Below are 21,962 nucleotides of genomic sequence, written 5' to 3' on the forward strand. Positions count from 1 at the left end.
GACAAACAAGCAAACAAAAACACCGTAACTAAGGCTGCCAGCGCCTCTTACATTCCCTTAGAGTCCAGTTTAGGGATCTTGAATTCTATAAGTATAAAAAATACTTAAAGGGTAAACACTCCACTCTCCAGTGATCCTTTCCAAATAATTATTCAGGCTCAATTAAAATATTCGTTTTCCATCAACTTACTAGTGTTAAATAGTATGAAAGCCAGTGTAATTTTAAACATAAAACCAATGTAACTGCTATAAGGTATCTCTTAATGATATTGAGGGACCTGGCGTTTGAAACTGCACAGAATGAGATGAGCGACGTTCACTGCCCTATGTGACCTTGCGCTTGCTTTAATACTTGTGACTGAGATGTTATCTCTGACAGCAAAGTTATGCAGGAAGTAAAAACAATCACAGCTGAGCACTATAGTCATCCACTCCCCAAGCTTCCAAACACCAGGAGTGAATATGGTGTGGAAACCTCGGAGATACTGTGATAGGATGGAAAAATAAAGTACCACAGGGGCAGGCACAATGGGCCAAGCCACTGCCTGCGATGCTGGCACCCCATGTCACAGCTCTGATTCTGATTCAGCTCCCTGCTAATGCAGCTGGGACCACAGCAGATGATAGGGGCCACTGCAGCCATCTGGGGAATGAACCAGCGGATGGAAGCTCCCCTCCCCCCACCCGGTCTCCCTCTCTATCACTCTTGCTCACTCTATCACTTTGCCTTTCAAATAAATAAGTCATTTTTAAAAAAAGCAAAACACACACACACAACCAGGATTATAGCCCAGATTCTTCCAAATATCAATAGAGGAAACCATTGCAATATCTGAATATTGTAGCCCTGATTCTACTTCTAAATATCAATATAGGAAATTTCTTTGCAATGAGAAAAATAGGATAAACAATTCTCCCATATTCCAATGATTTTGTAAGTCTGTAGAATAGATTACAATCTAGAATAAAGGTCAATTCACAAAATTTTATAATAAAAATGATACAGAAAACCCAAATATCATTTTCATTTTTCTCACAAAAACTTTTTGGATTCAGTATAACAAATTTATTGTATTTGATACATTAATACTTGGAATAATTCTCATTTTTCAAATGTTTACCACAAAAACAAAATTCAGTCAACTTAAATATCCATTTTAGGCACATTATTGACTATAATATATATTTGTTCCATTCTCTTAAAAATTACTATAAAATTAGTTATATTTTAAAAGATTTGATCTTTTTCAAATTTCACTTTCTTCTGGTTTAAATACCATAGATAACCAAGAAATATGACTGTAAATGACCAGATGCTGGGGAGTGGTGAGGAAGGGGCTGGATGGAGGGTGGACAACAGGTACCTAAACACAGAGAGAAATAACAGGTTCTCCCTCAAGTTCCACAGCACAGGAGGGTGATGTTGCTCACAACAACCTATATTATACTAGATTAAGAACTAGAAAAGAGGGGCCAGGGGTGGCACAGCAGCTTAAGCCGCTGCTTGTGACACTAGCAGAGTGCCAGTTCAAGTCCCAGTTGTTCTACTTGCTATCCAGAGCCCCGCTACAGTGCTTGGAAAGGCAGAAGATCATGGCACAAGTATGTGGGCCCCTGCCACCCATGTAAGAGACCCAGATGGAATCCCTGGCTCCTGTTTCACCCTGGCCCACTCATGGTTGTTGCGGCCATTTAGGGGAAGAACCAGTGGATGGAAGATCACCCTTTCTCTGTCACTACCTCTCTCTCTGCCGCTCTGCCTTTCAAATAAATAAAGCTTCAAAAAAAAAAATCAAAAAAGAACTGGAAAAGGGCTTCCAGAACATTTCAAACAAAAAAAGAAAAGGAGGGGCCGGCACTGCGGTGCAGTGGGTTAAAGCCCTGGCCTGAAAAGCTGGCATCCCATGTGGGCGCTGGTTCTAGTCTCGGCTGCTCCTCTTCTGATCCAGCTCTCTGCTATGGCCTGGGAAAGCAGTAGAAGATGGCCCAAGTCCTTGGGGCACTGCACCTGCATGGGAGACCCAGAGGAAGCTCTTGGCTCCTGGCTTTGGATCAGCACAGCTCCAGCCATTGCGGCCATCTGGGGATAAACCAGCAGATCGAAGACCTCTCTCTCTGTCTCTACCTCTCTCTGTAACTCTGACTTTCAAATAAATAAAATAAATCTTTTTTAAAAAAAAGAAAAGCAAAGGAAATGCAACTGCTAGTTGCCAGGCGGGATACTGCATTGCACCCATAAAAATGTAAAAGTATTACATGCTAATCAAAACAATTTTATTTTTAATAGTGAATTTAAAAGAGAATCCTAAGAAATAATATTACGCCTTATACCCATAAACACAAATTCTATTAATTCCCCTTCTCCCACACATAACACAAGGTTAGGGAATACTAGTTCTTAATTTCTAGTTTAAAAGGTGCAAATATTTTATAGGAAGAGAAAAGAGAGACTTCTAACTGCTAAGAGTAGGCAGAGGAACCGTGGCAGTTTTAATGACAGGAGTCACCACTTGTCACATGAGCGTGAACACCAAAACCCTCCATCTGAAAAATGCTTTTTTTGGCAGCAAAGCTGACAAGCCCTGGAGACTACTTCCGGCATGTTAGCAGCTAGGAGGAGAACTATGCAAACATGCTGGAGCACAGATACGCAGTGGTCCCAGTCTAAGGCAGCACAGTCGTTTCACTACCTGGTGTCGGGCAAGTTACAACACCCTGCAGCCCCGTTCAGGCCGAACGGACCTCTGACATCTGCAGTGTGCCTCTGTGAACTCATTCGTGTATGGGAAAAAAAAAAAAAAAAAACAGAGCCACTGTGGTCTTCCCTAAGAAAACAAAACAGAAGCACCGTGGTCCTCCCTGACCACAGGTCCCTAAACGAGTGCATTAGGAAATGCTCCTTCCATAGAGAAGACAGCTGTCCTCATTTCTAGATCACCTAGAAGCACTGCTACTTAGCAGCATTGCTAGGTAGCAGCAAACGGACTCCATCAGAGCCAAGTACTGGGGACCCTGTGGCTGCCCCTGGGAGGGTCCGGCCCCGAGCTGCTCCGTCTCCTTCAAGTTTCCCAGGAGACTCAGGAAGGTGCTGCGAGGCAGAGATGCGTGCAGCCAACCAGACCAGGCACGGGAGGTCAGAAAAGGCTTCCCAAAGGAGGAGAAAGGCCAAACGTTCAAGAACCAGTAGTACTGCAGCACACAGGCCTGGGGTCCGAAAGGAAGCTCAGAGGGGTGGGTGCTCGCAGCCGAGCCAAGGTCTGGTACAAAGGCAGAGAAGAAAGGCCAGCCCCCGGCTCTCCGTGCAGGGAAACTGCCCGCTGGGCCGTGAGAAGAACCTGGAGACGGGGGCTGAGTCAGGACCCATGGGGTTACCCTGCAGACTAAGGATGAGCGGCTCCAGCCCTGGGAAACCGTGAACTCTAATGAGAGCAGGAGGAAGGCGGCGAGGGCACGAGACAAGATGGGCACAAGAGCCCACTGTGAGCATGATGAGAGTGGCGTTCAGGAGTGCAGTGAGACAGAGTTTTAGGGTAGTCATGGACTTGAAAGAAAGCAGCTGAACCAAGGGGCTGAACAATCTATGACGTGTGAGGGTGGGGAAAGGTGTGAAGAGCAAATGACGAGCTCCCAGTAGTTCCGAGACACAGAATCAACAGGGACAAAAGCCCTGGCCACCCACAGGGCCCCTCAGCAACCCCCACAGGTGATACCACATTTTATATTAAATAGCCAATCTTGGCGCCGGAGCTCTGGTGCGGTGGGTTAAAGCCCTGGCCTGCAGCGCAGACATCCCATATGGGTGCCAGTTCTAGTCCTGGCTGCTCCTCTTCCCATCCAGCTCTCTGCTATGGCCTGGGAAAGCGGTAGAAGATGGCCCAACTCTTTGGGCCCCTGAACCCATGTGGGAGACCCAGGAGAAGCTCCTGGCTCCTGGCTTCGGATTGGCGCAGCTTCGGCCATTGCGGCCATCTAGAGAGTGAACCAGTGGATGGAAGATGTCTCTCTCTGTAACTCTTTCAAATAAATAAATCTTTTTAAAGTATTTTTTAAATGTTTATTTATTTATGTATTTATTTATTTGAAAGTCAGAGTTACAGAGAGAGAAAGAAGTCTTCTATCCGATGGTTCACTCCCTAGATGGCCACAATGGCCAGAGCTGTGCCAATCTAATGCCAGGAGCCAGGAGACTCTTCCAGGTCTCCCATGTGGGTGTAGGGTCCCAAGGACTTGGGCCATCTTCTACTGCTTTCCCAGGCCACAGCAGAGCTTGATTGGAAGGGGAGCAGCTGGGTCTTGAACCAGTGCACATATGGGATGCCAGCACTTCAGGCCAGGGTTTAACCCACTGCGCCACAGCATCAGCCCCAGTAAAATAAATCTTAAAAAAAAAAAAAAAAAAACTTTAAAAAAAATAAAATAGCCAATCTGCTTCTGCATGGGAACCAACGCCAAGGGCTGTTGTGCTGGAAAGAGGGGAACGCAGGGTGTACACGTTTGTCTACAAGGATGTGTGTGTTCATTCTCTGCCTCTTTTAGAACACATAAAGAGCAAAATCGCCTGGTCTTGGGCTGCTCACACACTTTGTCTGATTTCAAATGTACTTCGCCAGAAGTGTGAATAACACCTCCATGCCTATTCACAGGGATGCTGACATGCACAAAGAGATAATCCCGGGAAACTTCCTGGGAACTTTCAGGCCTGCTTATAAATGCAAGGTATTAGGGTTCATACCGTCTCATCCTTTCAGCAACTGCCCCACGAAGAACAGAAGATGACTAAGCCATCACAGAGACCTCAGCAAGGAGCAACAAAACAGAGAATTTCCAGATTAAACCTGAACGCACACCAAGGGTTCCCAATTAACAGGGTGTTGCTCTTTGGTGAAAGACACCATGAGGCGCTTGCATATAAATTTCTCAAAGTCTCTGCAATAGGATGGCGAGTTGCATGACCTCAGAACATCTTTGAAAATATACAGGTGCAATGAACAGCACCTCTGACAATGAAGTGTCTTCTGGCAGGTAGCAATTCAGCAAGTCAGCTGTTTCACAGCTAGCCCTGTTCTGGAATCAGCTCTTGGATTCCTCGGTCCATTTGGTCTCATAATGGCAGCCGTGTAGACTGCTAAGAAAAAGGTGTTGGGGGCTCAAAATAGAAATCCTGTCTGCATTATGTTTTAATTAGCTCACAGAAACCTTATCAGCATTTCACAACTCAAGAATTTTTTTTTTTTAAGCAGGCATTCCTAGGGTAAGCAACAGAAGCACAAATAAAAGAAAATAATTTGAGTGAAATTTCCAAAAAGTGTAGCCTTTAGACCTGGGGCCAACAATTCTGCAGAATTGCAGAAGTCCAACAAGACATAATACGTACAGTCAGGCAATATTACAAGAACAAGCTTAGGAAGAGCACTTTTTTATTTTTACAACTGTGTCAGGAAATTAGGCTTCCCAGATATAATCATTTCAAATGGAAGGAACTGCTGGCTTTTTAGCCTGCTTACAAATACTAATAGAAGGAAAAAATACAAAAGCCATTCAAGTGGCAGGGACATAAAACCCAGGGCAGGGAGCACTGTGACATCAAAGAGCCCACTTTCCCATGTGATTTCATATAAATCTGGCAGGAACCAAATCCGACCCTCCACTTCCAACACCCACCACGTTCTGTCTGTACCAGAAAGTCACTTTTCACTTTCCTCAACATCTGTGCAGTCTCTGCACCTAGAAACTGACTTCAGAACTTCAGTGCTGTCATAGGTAAAGTTCAGGGATATCTTGGTCATGGTGGAAAGAGAACTCACTTTCTGAATTCTCCTACTGTGATTTAAGTGAGGGGAAGCATATTAAACCCTCAGCCAGTGCCTATCCCAAGGCGAGAGGGAGGGTAGCTTGTAAAATGACCTCATCTGGACTACCTACTGGGAACCTGGCTACTGAGGACTTTATTACCTTTACATGGAGGAAGGTGGGGGGGAGAGGATGCAGGAGGATTCTTTATATAGAAAGGATGTCACAGAGTTCAATGACAACAATGGCCTCTGTAACTCAAGAGCAGGCTAGTGCTTTGCCAGTGATAAAATGCAAAGTGGTAACAAGAGTCTCCCCAGGGGAAGTGACAGGCAGCTAAGGGCCTCCGGGCACCAGCAATCAGAACTCAGACCCATCACAGGCAAGGGTGCATTCATTAAACAAAAATATCACAAATCTGGTGGGGTTTTTTTGTTTTTGTTTTTGTTTTTTTGTTTTTTTGTTTTTTGCTTTTAGGTTGCTCTAAGACACGCATCTTGAAACACAGTGCTTGGATAAAATGCTTGATGTTTATAGGTTTTAGAAAGGAGTATGTTTTGTTTCGTTTTAGCATGGAGATTTCAAACCAAAGGTCCATGGCCCCCATCTTAGACAGCAGAGGGAATGCATTAACGTGTGTTCCGGGAGCACAGCGAGGGAGTCCATCGCGTCTGTTAAGAAACATGAAAATTCATCACACACAAGGGTGGGCAGCCTTGGGGCTCATCCAACATGGGACATTCTGGAGCTGACTTCACCTGGTTTACTACCCAAAACGAAGAGAGATGGCTGGCCTTTGCCTCAGTCTTGTAAACTAAATGTGAGAACTCAGAAAGACCCCAGATAAAATCTGACCTTTCCCTTCCCTGTGATAAATATGCAAAAACTCAGAAAGTGAGTTGCCTTGGCTCTTGATGATAGAATCGCTAAATGAAAACACATTCTACATATGAACAAGTTCAACCACGCACAGGATGCTGGAACACCAGCCCTGACAAGTGGCTGCTCAGCCTCTGGGGGAAAAGATCTAAAGGCCCCAGGTGGATTTCTCAGTATCCTGTAGGCACACAGAACGCTCTGTAAACCACAGATGGTTCTCCCATCCAGACCACGGGATCCCCACACACACTTGACTGCTAGCCGGGTTGCTGTTGTCTTGTTTAACTCCATGTTCCAGAGAAGGAAACTGAGACCTTTTATAAGTCCCTAAAGGTGGCGAGGACCGGAGCTGGAATTTGAACCGAGATTCTCTGAACTCAACGCCATGTGCCGCTGGCTTTGCAAGGGGCCATGTGGAGGCAGGTTTGTCGTGTTGAGGCAGAATCTGTCTCATTCTTGACACTGGTCCACCTCGAGGCCACCTAGAGGAAAGCTGACTTCCCTCCACACACAGCAGAAAGTCCTTAAAATAGGCCATTTTTCTCACCAAACACTCAAAACACCTCTTTCCTATAATAAATGTAATTTTAGTCAGTTAAAGACTGAACTGTTAAAGCATTTATTACAGCACTTAATAATGTATTCAGCAGGGGCCGGCACTGTGGTTTAGTGGGTACAGCCACATCCTGCAATGCCGGCACCGGCATATGAGACCTGGAAAAAGCTCTTGGCTCCTGGCTTCGGATCGGCACAGCTCTGGCCGTTGCGGACATCTGGCGAGTGAATCAACAGATAGAAGACCTCTATCTCCTTCTCTCTCTCTCTGCCTCTCCTTCTCTCTGTGTTAACTGCGATTTTCAAGTAAAATAAATAAAAATCTTTAAAAAAAAATGCATTCAGCAAGTAGACAGTGGAAGATATGTCTCAGTTCTCAGACTACCACAGAACACAACTTCCAGAAAAATATTATGAAGATAAATATACACATATGTGCAATAGTTAACATACTTCAAAAGAAACTAATGAACATTTTTTCACGGGAAATAAGCCACATGTGTGTATACAATTAAATAAGTACTAAAAGATCAATAAGAAAGTTACAAAATCTTGGTCTCAAAGAGATTAATTACCTGATTCATACATTAATGGGCAAGTACTCAGGAACAAATGAAAATTTATTGTTTGTTCATGCGTAACATAGAGGAAAAATAAAATTCAACTGCACTAATGCTAATTTATATTCTTGTGTCTGAATTTCAGCACTAAGCAAATCATTACACTAGATAGACATCAATGCAACTCGCTTTCAGAAAAATATATATTTTAAATTAATTTTCTCATTCTCAATGTGCATGTTAATATAATAAGTATACTTATATAGAAATCAAAAAGCAAGTCTTTAAGTTCCATTACACAGATATCAGATATAAAAAGGAAGTAAATTTATACATCTATACAGACATATATATGGTTGTGTTTATATATATGCACATATAATTTTTATACTATTTCACAAAATGTTTATACATAAGTATATATTTCTAGTGTCTCCTATATAGCAAAGGTCATGATATACATTACCTCATTTCACTACAAACCTTTGCAGGCAAGCATTAGTTTTATAAATGACAACACAACACCTCACATTATAAATATCTAGCTTAAAGACTTAGTTTTTAGAATTAACCTTCATCAATCTCTAGCCAAAATCCATATTCATGACTTAATAGAAAATATCTTATATTTACCAAATTAAAGCTTCAAAAAATATACCTAGGTATGCTCACTGAAATTCAAATACATGATACTCCAACATTCCCTGATTTCAAATTCCAAGATGCTAAAATTTTCCTACAAGGATGCAAATATAGGTCAGAAGGAGGCTCTGGATTTCTTGACTGTGAACACAGCAGTGAGGCAGAGACACATGGAACATACAATGCTCTAATAGGTTAATAAGTAAACTGTTAATTCAGAAAAATTAACTTTATAGAGGTAAGCTTGCCTTTTTAAACTGGGTTTAGCATGACAGTAATAACTCCTGGCCTAAATGTTTTAATGAAAAGTCTAGCAGAGTATATTTTATGCCAAGTCACAGTTATATAACAGAGATACTCATATTGAAGAAGTGCTTGCTAATCAATGTCCTGGTATTGAATTAGTAGCTGTTCTCAAAGGGAAACCTAGAAGCAAATCAGATGGTTATGTTGGCTCCTCTGAGAGGAACATCTGTCCATAAGCATAAAACGATCATGGTGTCCCATTTGTCATTACTGATGTAAATTTGGTTATTACCAACAAGAAGCATCTACGCAGAGTTGAGAAATCAATGAACAACACAAACCAGGTCTGAAATCAACTTACTTGGTTTCAGCCAGGATTTCTGAATGGAATGAGATAAAATTCAATGGAAGTGGAAGCAAAGGGGAAAAGGAACGGGACAGGCTTGGATAATAAGGACTCAACTGCTCCGAATTCCAGCCATGAACACTGTGCTGTCACACCTGAGCAGCTGATGCTGCTTCACAGAAGAATGGGAACTCAACCAGAGGAGAGGGAGTGCATCCAGATGGTGGCCGGTTTCAGGTGCTATATTTAAGTGGCCGCTGAACAAATCAGCCCGTGCCCAAAGCTGGGCAAATGGGAAAGCAGGAAACAGAGGCGTCATGTTCTTTGGAGGGCAACATTAGCAACTGATAAACATCGCACAACACGGAGAAGACAAAGACCACAATCTCATTTCACGTTGCTGAAGGTCTATGCAAAAGGGAGAAGAAAAGTGTTTGCCCTGTATTGATCCAGGATCGAAGCAACTTTTCGTCCAATGGAAAGGAAAACTTGCCAACAATTGGAAGAAATCCAAAAACTACAAATTACTCACTGGCGAGAAAACTTTGCTTCAGCAACCTGAGGAGGAAACTGCTGACAAGCTGTGCACCAGGAGCTTGCATGGGGAAGGATGGCAGCTTTGGATGCGAACTGAATTGTGGCAGAGGTGACTGGCAGCAAAGGGGCAGAATTCACATCCTGTATTTACATAGAAAGCTCAGGTCATCTGCTTCAGCTGTATGTATCAGACTGCGGTTTGGCCGGGCATCTCAGTATTACAGAAACCAGGAAGTTCTAGGCCAAGACCCTACAAGTCTGCTGCTACTATTGGTCAGTGGGATATGGAAATGTTCTATGTTCAAGCACTGTGTAAATATTCATTATTATTACTTCCAACGTGACCCTGCAGATGAACAAACACAACTGTGTTTACATCTTGGAGCTTCGGGAGCATGACGCTTGTTGTGTTACTTCTCACTTAAAATTTTAGTTTGGTAAATTGTACCCAGATTAGAAGAGGATGGGGGAGGAGGCAGGCATTTGGCCAGCACCTGAGATGTGACTTCTAACGCCCATATTCCATATCTGAGTGCCTGAGTTTCCATCTCAGCTCTGCTTCCCACTCCAGCTTCCTGTCAATGTGCTTTCTAGGGGTAGTAGGTGATGGCTCAAGCGGCTGGGCCCCTGCCAACCACATGGGAGATCTGGATTGAGTTCCTGGTTCCTTTCTTCAGCCTGGCCCCACCCAGCTTCCACTACTGTAGGCATCTGGGATGTTGGGGAGATTTCTCTCTCTCTCTCTCTCTCTCTCTCCTTCTCTCTCTCTCTCTGTCTGCCTTTCAAATAAAAACAAATAACAAATAAATAAAAATTTTAAAAGATGAACAGAGAGCCAAAGAAAGAATTATAAACAAAAAAAAAGCCTTTTTATCCAACACAGATACACACACAAACAGCAGCTGTGATATTTAACAACCAAACACTACACACCAGGTACAATGATAAAAGCTTTCTATAAAAGGGTTCCTTTGATCTCCACGGAAAACTTCAAGACATGTATTAGTGTCATTCCCATTGGTCAGACCTGGAACTACACCTGAGAAGATGAGCTCCTGCCCAGGGTCATGGAGCTTGCAGGTGGCAGAGCCCGTACTCCAGAGTGTATGCTTTCCGACACCAGAGGCAGAAGGCACACAATCCAGCCTGCGTGCGTATGGAAGGTGGAGCTGTGATGTGAGAGGAGGGGCAGGCCTTCAACAGGGCAGACTGGACCTGAGGAGTGGGCAGCAGGCCACAGAGAGAGACGGCTGGGTGCCTGGAGCAGGAGACAGGACACAGAATGACAAGAGTGGCTGCCTCATTTGCTGCTGTCTCTTCTCACACCTGTTCTCATTTACTCCACGGCTGTAACTGACTGGTTGGCTGTTCCGTCCTCCACTCCTTACATCCTCCCTCTCTCTGTGGTTTCATCCTCAGCTCTCTTTCCTAATCATTTTCTTCCTTTTACATTCTCTCATTTCCCTTCTTCCCCAGAACTTCCTTCTTCTGTTCCCTGAACTTTCACTATACTTTTCTTTCTCTCCTTTTTGTGATTCTAAAATTGTCCTAAAAAAATGTATGAGTATTTTCTTTACATGAGTTTATGTCTTTTGTATTTTAAACAAAAACGTAGCTAAGTGGGGCATTTTTGTTAACAAAATTCAACTTAAAATTAAATTGCAAAATATACATACTTATATATCTAACAGATTTTGGGTCCGGAGTATACAAAGTAGTCTTACAATTCAATAAAAGAAGACACACAATCCAATAAGATTGGACATGTTACTAAAAATATACATGAAAGGCCGGCGCCATGGCTCAACAGGCTAATCCTCCACTTTGCGGTGCTGGCACACTGGGTTCTAGTCCTGGTTGGGGCACCGGATTCTATCCCAGTTGCCCCTCTTCCAGGCCAGCTCTCTGCTATGGCCCAAGTCCTTGGGCCCTGCACCCGCATGGGAGACCAGGAGAAGCACCTGGCTCCTGGCTTTGGATCAGCGAGATGCACCGGCCACAGCGGCCATTGGAGGGTGAACCAACAGCAAAAAGGAAGACCTTTCTCTCTCTCTCTCTCTCACTATCCACTCTGCCTGTCAAAAAAAAAAAATATATATATATATATATATATATACATGAAAGCCAAACAAGCTCATAAATAGTGCTCAAAATCATTCATAGTTAGAGAAATGCAAATTAAAACAACAATTATATACCACTGCATGTCCACTAGAATGGCAAAAACTAAAAAGAATGACAGTGTGATGTGCTGGTAAGTATCTGCAGCAACTGTTAACCCTTACAAGTGAGTCATTTGAACACAAAGTGGTTTATCTACTTCAGAGAACATTTTAGTAGTTTAAAAGTTAAGCATATACTCACTGTATGATCCAGTAATCTCATTCCAAGATATTTACCCAGGAGAATTAAAACATGTCTACACTAAGCCTGGTAAGCAACGCTCATCATTATTCATAAAGCCAAAAAGGGTGAGGGCAATACAACTCAAGCATTCAAGTCCACATGTAGTAACACATCCATGCAACAGAACACCACTCAGCCAATAAAAAAGAAAGGGAACAAATTTCTGACAAACACAATAGCATGAAAAAATCTGGGATATGTCACAGTAAGCAAAAGAAGCCAGATGCAAAAGACCTTGCATCACATGACCCAATTTATATGAAAAAAAAAACACAAAACTGTAGTATCCAAAAGAAGATGTATGGTTACCAGAACTAGGGTGGTGAAAAGAACTAACTAGACAGGGGCACAAAGGAATTTAGGGGGTGGGGCAAGTGTGGTCACAGGGCCAGCTGCACAGCTAGATATTCACCAACAGTCACTGAACACTTAAAATGAGGAGATTTAATGCTATGCAAATTACTGTACCAAAAAAACTGGAAAAAATGAGTCTGTTTATATACAGCTCTCCATGGCCTACTTTTCAATGGATCAGTGGTTGCTCATAAGTATTCTTAATATAGACAATAAACTTTAATTGTTTGGCCTGCAGGAACACTGGGGTGACTTGTTTGCTGTATCACAGGATCTAGCTGACTTTCTTCCACATGGTAGCTCTCAAAAAGATTTGGTGACTGATGGATAGGATGCACCCAGGAGTACAGCAGGTAAAGCTGGTTAAATCTAGTGAGTTAAACTTTCCTAAATACAGTATCCAATAAAAGTTGAGCTTAATCCACAGCTTAATACCCCAAATACTCCAAAATACTTTATCACATCCAAAAGTGAGTTTGTCAACAAAGTCTGGGGTAGCTCAAACAGAAGAAACGGATGAGACCATCTGACCTTGGAGAAAAGAAATAAGACTATCTGAGCATCAAGATTAAAGAACCCATTACATGAATGCACACCAAATATGTTAAATCACGAGTTCACAATTATTTTTTAAAACACTTACTGGTCAGCTTTGGAGGTTACAGCAGAACTCATTACTCTACAAAGTGGAAGATAAAGGAAAATGCGCACTAAACAAGAGAGGAAAAAAGGACAGACAATCAGCATTTGAGCACACTTAAAACTTCATGGGAAATGGAAGTAAGCCATAAATTTAGGGGAGAGCCTTGGGCCAGACAGTGAAGAATCCTGTTCAGATGCCCTCATCTGACATCACAGTATGTGGGTTTGATTCCCAGCTCCTGATTCCAGCTTCCTACACTGCAGACTCTGAGTGGAGGCGGTGATGGCTCCAGTGTTTAAGTTCCTGCCAACCACACAGGAGACCTGGATTAAATTTCCAGCTTCGAATTGTAGCCCTAAGTCCATCCCTGTCCACTGAAGGCATCTGGAGAGTAAACCTAAAGATGGGAGTGCACTCTCTCTCTCCTCTCTCAGAAAGAGAGAAAATGAGAAAGAAACTTTTAAAAGAAACATATTGGGGGCCGGTACTGTGGCATAGCAGGTAAAGCTACCACCTACAGTGCTGGCATCCCGTATGGGCACCAGTTCGAGTACCAGCTGCTCCACTTCCAATCCAGCTCTCTGCTATGGCACTGGAAACAGTACAAGATGGCTCAAATCCTTGGGCCCCTGCACCAGCGTGGGAGACCCAGAAGAAGCTCCTAGTTCCTGGCTTCAGATCAGCAAAGCTCTAGCCTTTGCAGCCAAATGGGGAGTGAACCAGGGGATGGAAGACCTCACTCTCTCTCTTTCTGCCTCTCCTTCTTTCTCTCTTTCAAATAAAATAAATAAATCTTTTTTAAAAAAATAAATTTATTTTGGTGAAAAAAATTTGAAATCTAACTGCACGGTTTTTTCATAATACACATCTTCCATGAACTTGTTGAAGACCCCTGGGGCACACAGAAGGACATGTGTGACGCATCACAAAGGGGAAAGGCAAGCTGCACACACACTGGACAGTGAGATCCTTGGTGAAAAACTCAACAGCATGCTTCACAGTGAAGAGCCTGGGCACCATCTATTATCTGCTGTCCCTAAGGAATGGGAGTGGGTGTTGGAGAGAAGGGAAAAGGATTTTACTTTGTTCATTTTATTACTTTTATTAAAATCTTAGAGCAATAAGTTTCTAAATAAAACTACTCACTTTTCGCAGAAAAAACAACCTAATTGATTATGGACTATATATTAGAACCTTGTAACCATGCTACACTGCCTCCTGGAAGAAGCTTAAATGTGTTCTTATAATGAAAAGCATAAAACAAAGTTTCAAACAGTGAGTGCAGACTCTAACCATGCAGTTTCTCTTTCTGTTTTCGGGGAAAGGAGCAAAGAATAAGAATGAGTCACAGGTACTTCTGCTACCATTGTCATCAAATTATTTTCAATTTCACATTTAGAAAAGGTCATTTAATTATCTGCTTCATTTAGCATTTGCCTGTTCTTTCCCAAGGAGCTCTGCATTTCAACGGCATCCATTAAAGAATGAGACAGGAACCCAGCGGAGGGGGCTCCAGGCCATGCCTGTGGCGAGTGGTACCCCGCCCAAGAGAAATGCCTTCATCTTCACCTTGGGCTAGAAACTAGAAAAGCTCTCAAACTGAGAACAATGAGAATCCCACAACAATTAAAATTACTTTTCTTGCGGCAAGCATTTGGCTGGGCAGTCAAGACGCCAGCATCTCATATCAGACCGCCAGCTCCGCTTCCTATTCCCACTTCCAGCTAATGCACTGCCTCAAGTCGTTGGGTCCCTGTCAGCCACACAGGGGAGCTGCACTGAGTTCTGGGCTCCTGGCTCCAGCCAGCCCCTACCTGTTAAAGACATCTGCTCAGTATATTAGTAGGTGGGAGATTCATTCTCATTCTCTCTCTCTCTCTCTCTCTCTCTCTCTCTCACACACACACACACACACACACACACACAGTGGAATGATTAAATTAATATATGCTTTACTTTATATGTTTAACTTTTTTGTGTTTGGTGACGACGTTTAAAAATCTACTCTCTCAGCGATTTTCAAGCACACAGCAGTACAGTGTTATTAGCTGTAGTCACTAGGCTGTATAATGGAGCTTTCCACTTTATTCCTCTAACTGAAATTTTGTACTAGCCAGCTGTATACACATCAATGCATAAATAGTCCTGTCACATCACAGTGACAGCTTTTAGAGAGTCAGGAAATCTCTTTTTAATTTGAAGGTATTACAGGTAAAGAAGAAAAAAATTTTTTTTTTAAGAAGAAGAATCTTAATCTAGGAACCATGAGTCCCTAGTGCTTGGACTCATGGAGGTTCACAACCCCCTGAAAAGTCTGAGAAGTCAGTGTGTGGGGGTGTTGTGTACATTCTGCTACAGGAGGACACACAGCAGTTATCCATTTCTTTTTTTTTTTTTTTCACAGATTTATTTATTTGAAAGGCAGAGTTACAGAGAGGCTGAGAGAGAGAGAGAGAGAGAGAGAGAGAGAGAGAGAGAGGTGTCTTCCATCCATTGGTTCACTCCTCAAATGGCTGCAATGGCCAGAGCTGTGCCTATCCAAAGCCAGGAGCCTGGAGCTTCTTCTGGGTCTCCCTCCTAGGTACAGGAGCCCAGGAGGTTGGGCCATCTTCCACTGCTTTCCCAGGCCATAGCAGAGAGCTGAATGGGAAGTGAAGCAGCCGGGGCTTGAACCAGCACCCATATGTGATGCCGACACTGCAAGCGGCAGCTTTACCCGCTACACCAGAGGGCTGGCTCCTATCCGTAAGAAGTATCCCCACAGTGCCCATTCCTGTAAAGGAGTGTGCCATCACACCTGAGCAGGGACCCTCAGCCCACACTTGTACACAGTGAGTCACAGGATGCACAAGCTGACCTCTGCTTGGCAAAACACAAGAAGAAACACTAAGAAAGGAGAGAGATCTTAGCAGGTGCTTCAGAGGAAACAGCAAGGAGAGAAGTCAGTGCTAAATATGTGCCCAGGCAGGGAGACCGTGCACAGGCTTACAAGAGGCATCTGTCTCAGCTGCAACCACTGACCAGGGAGGGCCAAGCCCCAGAGAAGACAGGCACGATGAGGGCAGTGGAAAACAGGTACAGAATAAGATAAAGGAGCCAGCCATTGCCCTTCCGCGTCTTTACCAGAGGGACTTGAGTGACTGTACCAAAGGTGTGCAAAGCATGACACAGCAGTTTTTCACAGCAGCTGAAAACTGGAAACAACCTGAATGCCCATCGGCTGAGAAAGCATAAATGGTGGTGTGTTCACTAAATGGAATCCCAAAACATAGCAGAAAAGGATAAACTTCTGCTGCATGCAACAACGTAAATTAATTACATACACATCAGGTCAAATAGCGGAAGACAGCCACAGAGGTATATTCCTGTCATTCTTGAGTATATATACCCAAGAGAATTAAAAACTATCAGGTCCACATTCAAAAGCTGTACATGGGGACAGGCTTTGGGCTGCAATGGGTTCAGCCAATGCTCTGGGACTTCTGCATCCCCATATGAGTGCCAGTTAGAGTCCAGGCAAGCCAGCTTCTCAGACAGTTCTGCTGATGCATCCTGGGAAACAGCAGGTGGTGGCTCGTGCAACTGGATCCCTGTCACCCAAATGGGACACCCAGACTGAATTTCAGGATCCTGCCTTCAGCCTGGTCCAAACTTGACTGTTGCAGGTATTTGGGGAGTACAACAGTGCGTGGAAGATCTTTCTCTCTGTCTGTCCCTAGCCCCCTGTCTTTCAAGGAGATGAAAATAAAAAATGAACATTTTTTAAAACCCTGTACATGTTTATAGGCTCATTATTCATAATAGACAAAAACATAAAACCTCTTTTAGCCAATAGATTGATAAATAAAACATGGAACATCTACACCTTGGAATAGTATTCAGTCTTCAAAAGGAATGATGCACTGATTCATGGTGAAACACGGATAAACCTTGAGAATATTCTCTATGTGAAAGAAGCCAGGCACTAAGGTCACATATGGGCGGTTTCCTGGGCATGAAACATTCAGAATACGCAAATCCAGAGAGATGGGAAGCAGAGTGGTGGTGGCCAGGGCCAGGGGCAAGGGAGACTGAGGAAGCCGTTATCTTTGGAGGATGCCAGGAAAGTTCCAGAATTAGAGGGGAGTTATGGTTGCTCAAACTTGTAAATGTATTAAAAACTACCAGAATTCATAAAAGTGAGTTTTATGCTGTGGATTAGGTCAGTTTAAAAAAAGTAATTAAAAAAGAGGAGTATGGTTCCACTTTTATGAATTTTGAAAACAAAACCGTGAATGGTGGTACGGACACTGTGTTTACCCACAGCAGAGGTATCTCTATAGCACAGAAAATGTTTTACATCTTGACCTAAGTGGCTTTAAGCTTACAAAAGGTATACTTAAGCTTTTGCTATGGTCTAGAAAAGCAGTAGAAAATGGCCCAAATCCTTGGACCCCTGCACCCACAAGGGTGACCAAAGAAGCTCCTGGTTCCTGCTTCAGATGGGCCCAGCTCTGGCCTTTAAGACCATCTGGGGAGTAAATCAGCAGAAGGAAGAACTTTCTCTCTGTCTCTCCTTTTCTTTGTCTGTAACTCTACCTCTCAAATAAATAAATAAAATCTTTTAAAAAAAACTACTATAAAAATATTGTACGCTTAAGTCTATACTTGAAATTCATATGCTTGGCCGGCGCTGCGGCTCAATAGGCTAATTCTCCACCTGTGGTGCAAGCACACCAGGTTCTAGTCCCGGTCGGGGCGCTGGATTCTGTCTCGGTTGCCCCTCTTCCAGGCCAGCTCTCTGCTGTGGCCCGGGAAGGCAGTGGAGGATGGCCCAAGTGCTTGGGCCCTGCACCCGCATGGGAGACCAGGAGAAGCACCTGGCTCCTGGCTGGCTTCAGATCGGCACGGTGTGTGGGCCGCAGCGTGCCGGCTGCGGCAGCCATTGGAGGGTGAACCAATGGTAAAAGGAAGACCTTTCTCTCTCTCTCTCACTGTCCACTCTGCCCTGCAAAAAATAAAAATAAAGATTCATATGCTTAATGAATATAAGTATCTCAGCAGATTTAGGAAAAAAAAACCATTTTTAATCCATAACATTCTGATGAGGTCCTTTGCATTCTGAGATCCGGAGAAGAATGTCTAGTGTACAGTAAGTGCTCAGTGAAGCCATTTTACTCAACCAGGCGGCTAGATTAAAAATACGAGAGGGGCTTGTAGCCTACTGATTAGGACGCCGGTGTCTCACATCGTAGTACCTGCTTTGATTCCCACTTCTAGCTCTCGAGCCCAGCTTTCTGCTAATGCAGACCCTGGGAGGCAGCAGACGATGGCTCAAGTGGTTGGGTTCCTGTTGCCCATGTGGAAGACCTGCATTGAGTTTGGGATCTTGGCTCTGGCTTGGCCCAACCCTGACCATTATAGGCATCTGGAGATTGAATCAGAAGATGGATCTCTCTCTGTCTCTGTCTCTCTGTCTCTCTCTCTCTTGTTCTCCCTTTCCCCTCTCCCTTCCTTCTCCTCCTCTCCCTCCTGTCCCCTTGCCTTTCAAATAAATATTTTTTTAAAAAACATGTTAAAAAAATCCTAGAACTCTCTTGGATGTCCATCTCTTATACTTCATGTCCAAACTAATAAAACTCTTAAGTCATTAAAATAAATTTATTTAATTTATTTAAAATAAATCTAGCACCTGATTTCTTAACAACACATCAATCTGATCCCAACCCCTATCATTTCGGTTTGGACCATAACAACAGCCTCTAACAAGTCTGTCTCCTCCTATACTGACAGGCCACATACTAGGTCTGTTACACAGGGGTCAGGCCTACGGCCTCACTCAGATCCCTCCACAGCTCCACCTCCGGAGGCCTCCAGGCCATCGCTGCCTCTGCCTCTGACTCAGCAACCAGCTTGCTGGCCTTGCAGGTCACTCCTCAGCCACTCACTAGCTCTAGCTCACAGGGCTGACCCCAGACACCCCTCCTTCAGGCCTGCGGCTGTTAATGCTCTCTCCACCTCTGCCGGCTCCCCAAGACTTCTGCATCACAAACCCTGCCCCTACTTGATACCTCTGCTCAAATATCCACAAGGCCTTCCCTGGTGCTGGGAGAAGAGAACCCTATCCAGCTGGCCCTCGTGGTGCCCTGCTTTACTTGTCTGTGCAGCCTGTCATGAGCCCGGCACCAAGCAGCTGCACAATGAACATTTCCTGAATAAACCGGCACATGCATGGATAAATGAGTGTAAGAACGGAACCGACGTAGAATAAAGTCCCACAACTTCTAGTACAATCTGGATTTTTTTTTTTTACCATAAATGTGAATTAGTTTGGATCATAAACAGGAAGTAGAGAACACAGAGCAGCCTGTACTTTAACGGGGTTCTATTTACGATCTGCCTAAAAAGAACAAAAAACAATAAAGCAAAAGGAAAGGTGTCCTCTTCCAGGCTGTCTTACCATCTACACAGTCGTATTAAGACAGGTGCAACCATGAGCCTTAGGGAGATGTGACCACGGAGGAAAACAATTTTACAGGCAAGCTGTTTATTTATTTAGAGCTTGTCCGAAGTTTTCTGTTAAAAGTTAGGCAAATGGTGGCAGGTGCATTTTCAGGTAAAATGTTTTGCAAGACTCTTTCCCAGGCAGCAGCCCTGCACATGTCCTCCAGGGTCACAGAGGCCTACCCTGCCCACAGATTAGCAGTGCCTCTGCCAGAACAGGCTTTGATGCTATCCAGCAATGAGGAACAACAGACCTCCTGGGTGGGCGCTCGCCTGCAAGATGAAAAACACAGGAGCATAAAGGAGCCCTGGTGCTTCTTTCCTTTCATCCTCGAACAAACACAGACAGAAAGCAGATGTGACCTCACTAAGTAGGAGCTGGTTCCACCGACACACACTTTGGTGGCTCTTCCAATGATGACACACTGCCGTGTCCCCACTCGGCATGCCCGAGCCTGGGCAAAGGACCACAGCAACCCTCCGTGCCAGAGACTCAGAAGTTTATTTGAGGCATAAATTCTGCAGACTTTCACAACTGCGTAACTGGTACAGGATCATTTTCCTACAGCTCTAACTGCAGGGCTGAACATCTGCTTGTTAGAACAACAGCCACCGAGATGGAGCCTTCGCAGCTTCAAGAGGCGCCCTTGAACTCCTTCCCGCAACCACGACCCCCAGAAAGGGCAAGAAATTCCTTAACAAAATCCTCCACTGCAGGAGGCAGGGGCTTCTACAGGGAAACACAACACAGCCAACCAAAATGAGGAAATCTTTAGACAGAGAGACAGGATGTGGTGTTCTGGTGGGGTGTTGTTTGTTTGTTTGTTTTGGAACACAACTATCAGAAAGCATAGAAGAGGCTGTACCTTACTTATGCAAAGACAACCCCACGGGAGTGTTGTCTCATCACTTAAATCTTACTCCCAGTGCTGCGTGTAGGCACTGATGATAGGCAATACATGCCAATTTCACTAAAATGTAATTCTAAAACTTGCACTGTCCCCCTTCCATGAAGAGACTGTGCTGCAATAGCCCACAAGAAACTCCCTTCTCAGGCCCCTGGAACTATCAACCACGGTTACCATGGTTACAACCTGTTTCTGCTACTGTTTAGCTACTTTCTGCAGAGAATTTTTATCTCCCCATCCAGACTGTGAGCCCCTTCATGCAAAGACCACACTTGAAACATCTTTTGGATAACCCAACAGTACCACCTAGGAGGGGGAAGGGGCCACCGATGACTACGTCATCAAATGTGAAACATTTCACTCCACTCTTCCCGAAGGAGCCCAAACAGCTCCAGACCCATTCTTCCTACCAAGCACTCACACATAAACGTTGCTGCATGGCTCTCAGGAGCTGCTGCTCTGCAGACCTGATGAAAGATGCATGCAAAGGCAGGGAACCTGCAGAATGCGCCCATTCTGTGTTGCCCCATGCCCTGCATTCTCCAAGTGTTCTCTGCAGCGTTCAGGAAGCGCTGGACATGAGTGTGAATAGGAAATGAGCAGAAACAACCTGACACTCAGCCGCTCGCAAACAGGCCAACTCTCCTCCTCCCTCTGCAGCTGCCAGTCCTAATTCAGTAGGTGCGTCAGGCCTCCTGGGAGGTCAGCTCTCTCAGGACCAAACGCTTTTTCTGGGAGAGATTTCATCTGCAGAGCCATCCTGCCCCCTGTAGCTAAGAGCATCAGAAGGGGAGCCTGGAGGTGCTGTTAACTTCCTCAGATGGAGGCCCACGCAGGCCACATGTGACTGCTACGCTCACCAATCACATCTGCAGGAAGGGCTGGAGGTTAGCAAGGTGTTACCCAAGAGCATGTTGCTGCATGGACCTGCCTTTCTCTGCAAACAACTCATGCGATCTCTTACCAGCTGTGCGAGTGTCTGTATGTGTGTGTGAGTGGAGCGGTGCTGAGAGTGTAACTGTGCTATGTAGCAGTGTTAGGGCTACACAGACGTGAGCAATATAAAAGGGAGTGAAACTTGCTCTCATAGTCCCTTTCAAATTCATTAAAAAAATAACTTTTTCTTGCTAAATATCCAAGTAATGCAAAACCAAGCAACTTGTCAGGTCAGGGCCAAACCGCCTGAGACGTCATTCATCTCCCAGTGTTTCTCCACACTGGGTAAACACTGCTTAGTCAAAGCCCACATTGTTTCATCTCAGTCTCTCAGCACATGAACACACTTTGAGGCTTTCAAATAAAAATAAGCCATGAAGTTTGCTAGCTTTCTCCTCCCTCCCTTTCCTCTTCCTCCCTCCCTCTGTGGTTCCCAACGTTACAATTTACTCTTCTACCTGCCAGGAGATAAGAAAATATGATCATGCGAACAGGAGCCTTCTCACCTGACAGGTGCAATTGCTGCCCTTGAAATGCTTGACTCCTCCCTGTGTGCACTACCCATCTTTGGGAGCAGTCACCCCTACGCAAACCAGGTATGCAGTTTAGGCAATCATATAAGACTGCTGATTTTATAGACCTAAAAATTCAAATATTGGCAATTTCATACACTTCCA

General features: G+C 44.2%; 1 protein-coding gene across 1 annotated transcript in view; it reads right to left on the minus strand.

The window, feature by feature from the left end:
• The window catches only part of ITPR2 (inositol 1,4,5-trisphosphate receptor type 2), a 525,149-nt gene that overhangs the window by 414,722 nt on the left and 88,465 nt on the right, over positions 1-21,962 (minus strand). The gene's annotated exons all lie outside the window — the stretch shown is intronic.

Source organism: Lepus europaeus, chromosome 6, assembly GCF_033115175.1.
Source record: "Lepus europaeus isolate LE1 chromosome 6, mLepTim1.pri, whole genome shotgun sequence".
In the NCBI taxonomy this organism is placed as follows: domain Eukaryota; kingdom Metazoa; phylum Chordata; class Mammalia; order Lagomorpha; family Leporidae; genus Lepus; species Lepus europaeus.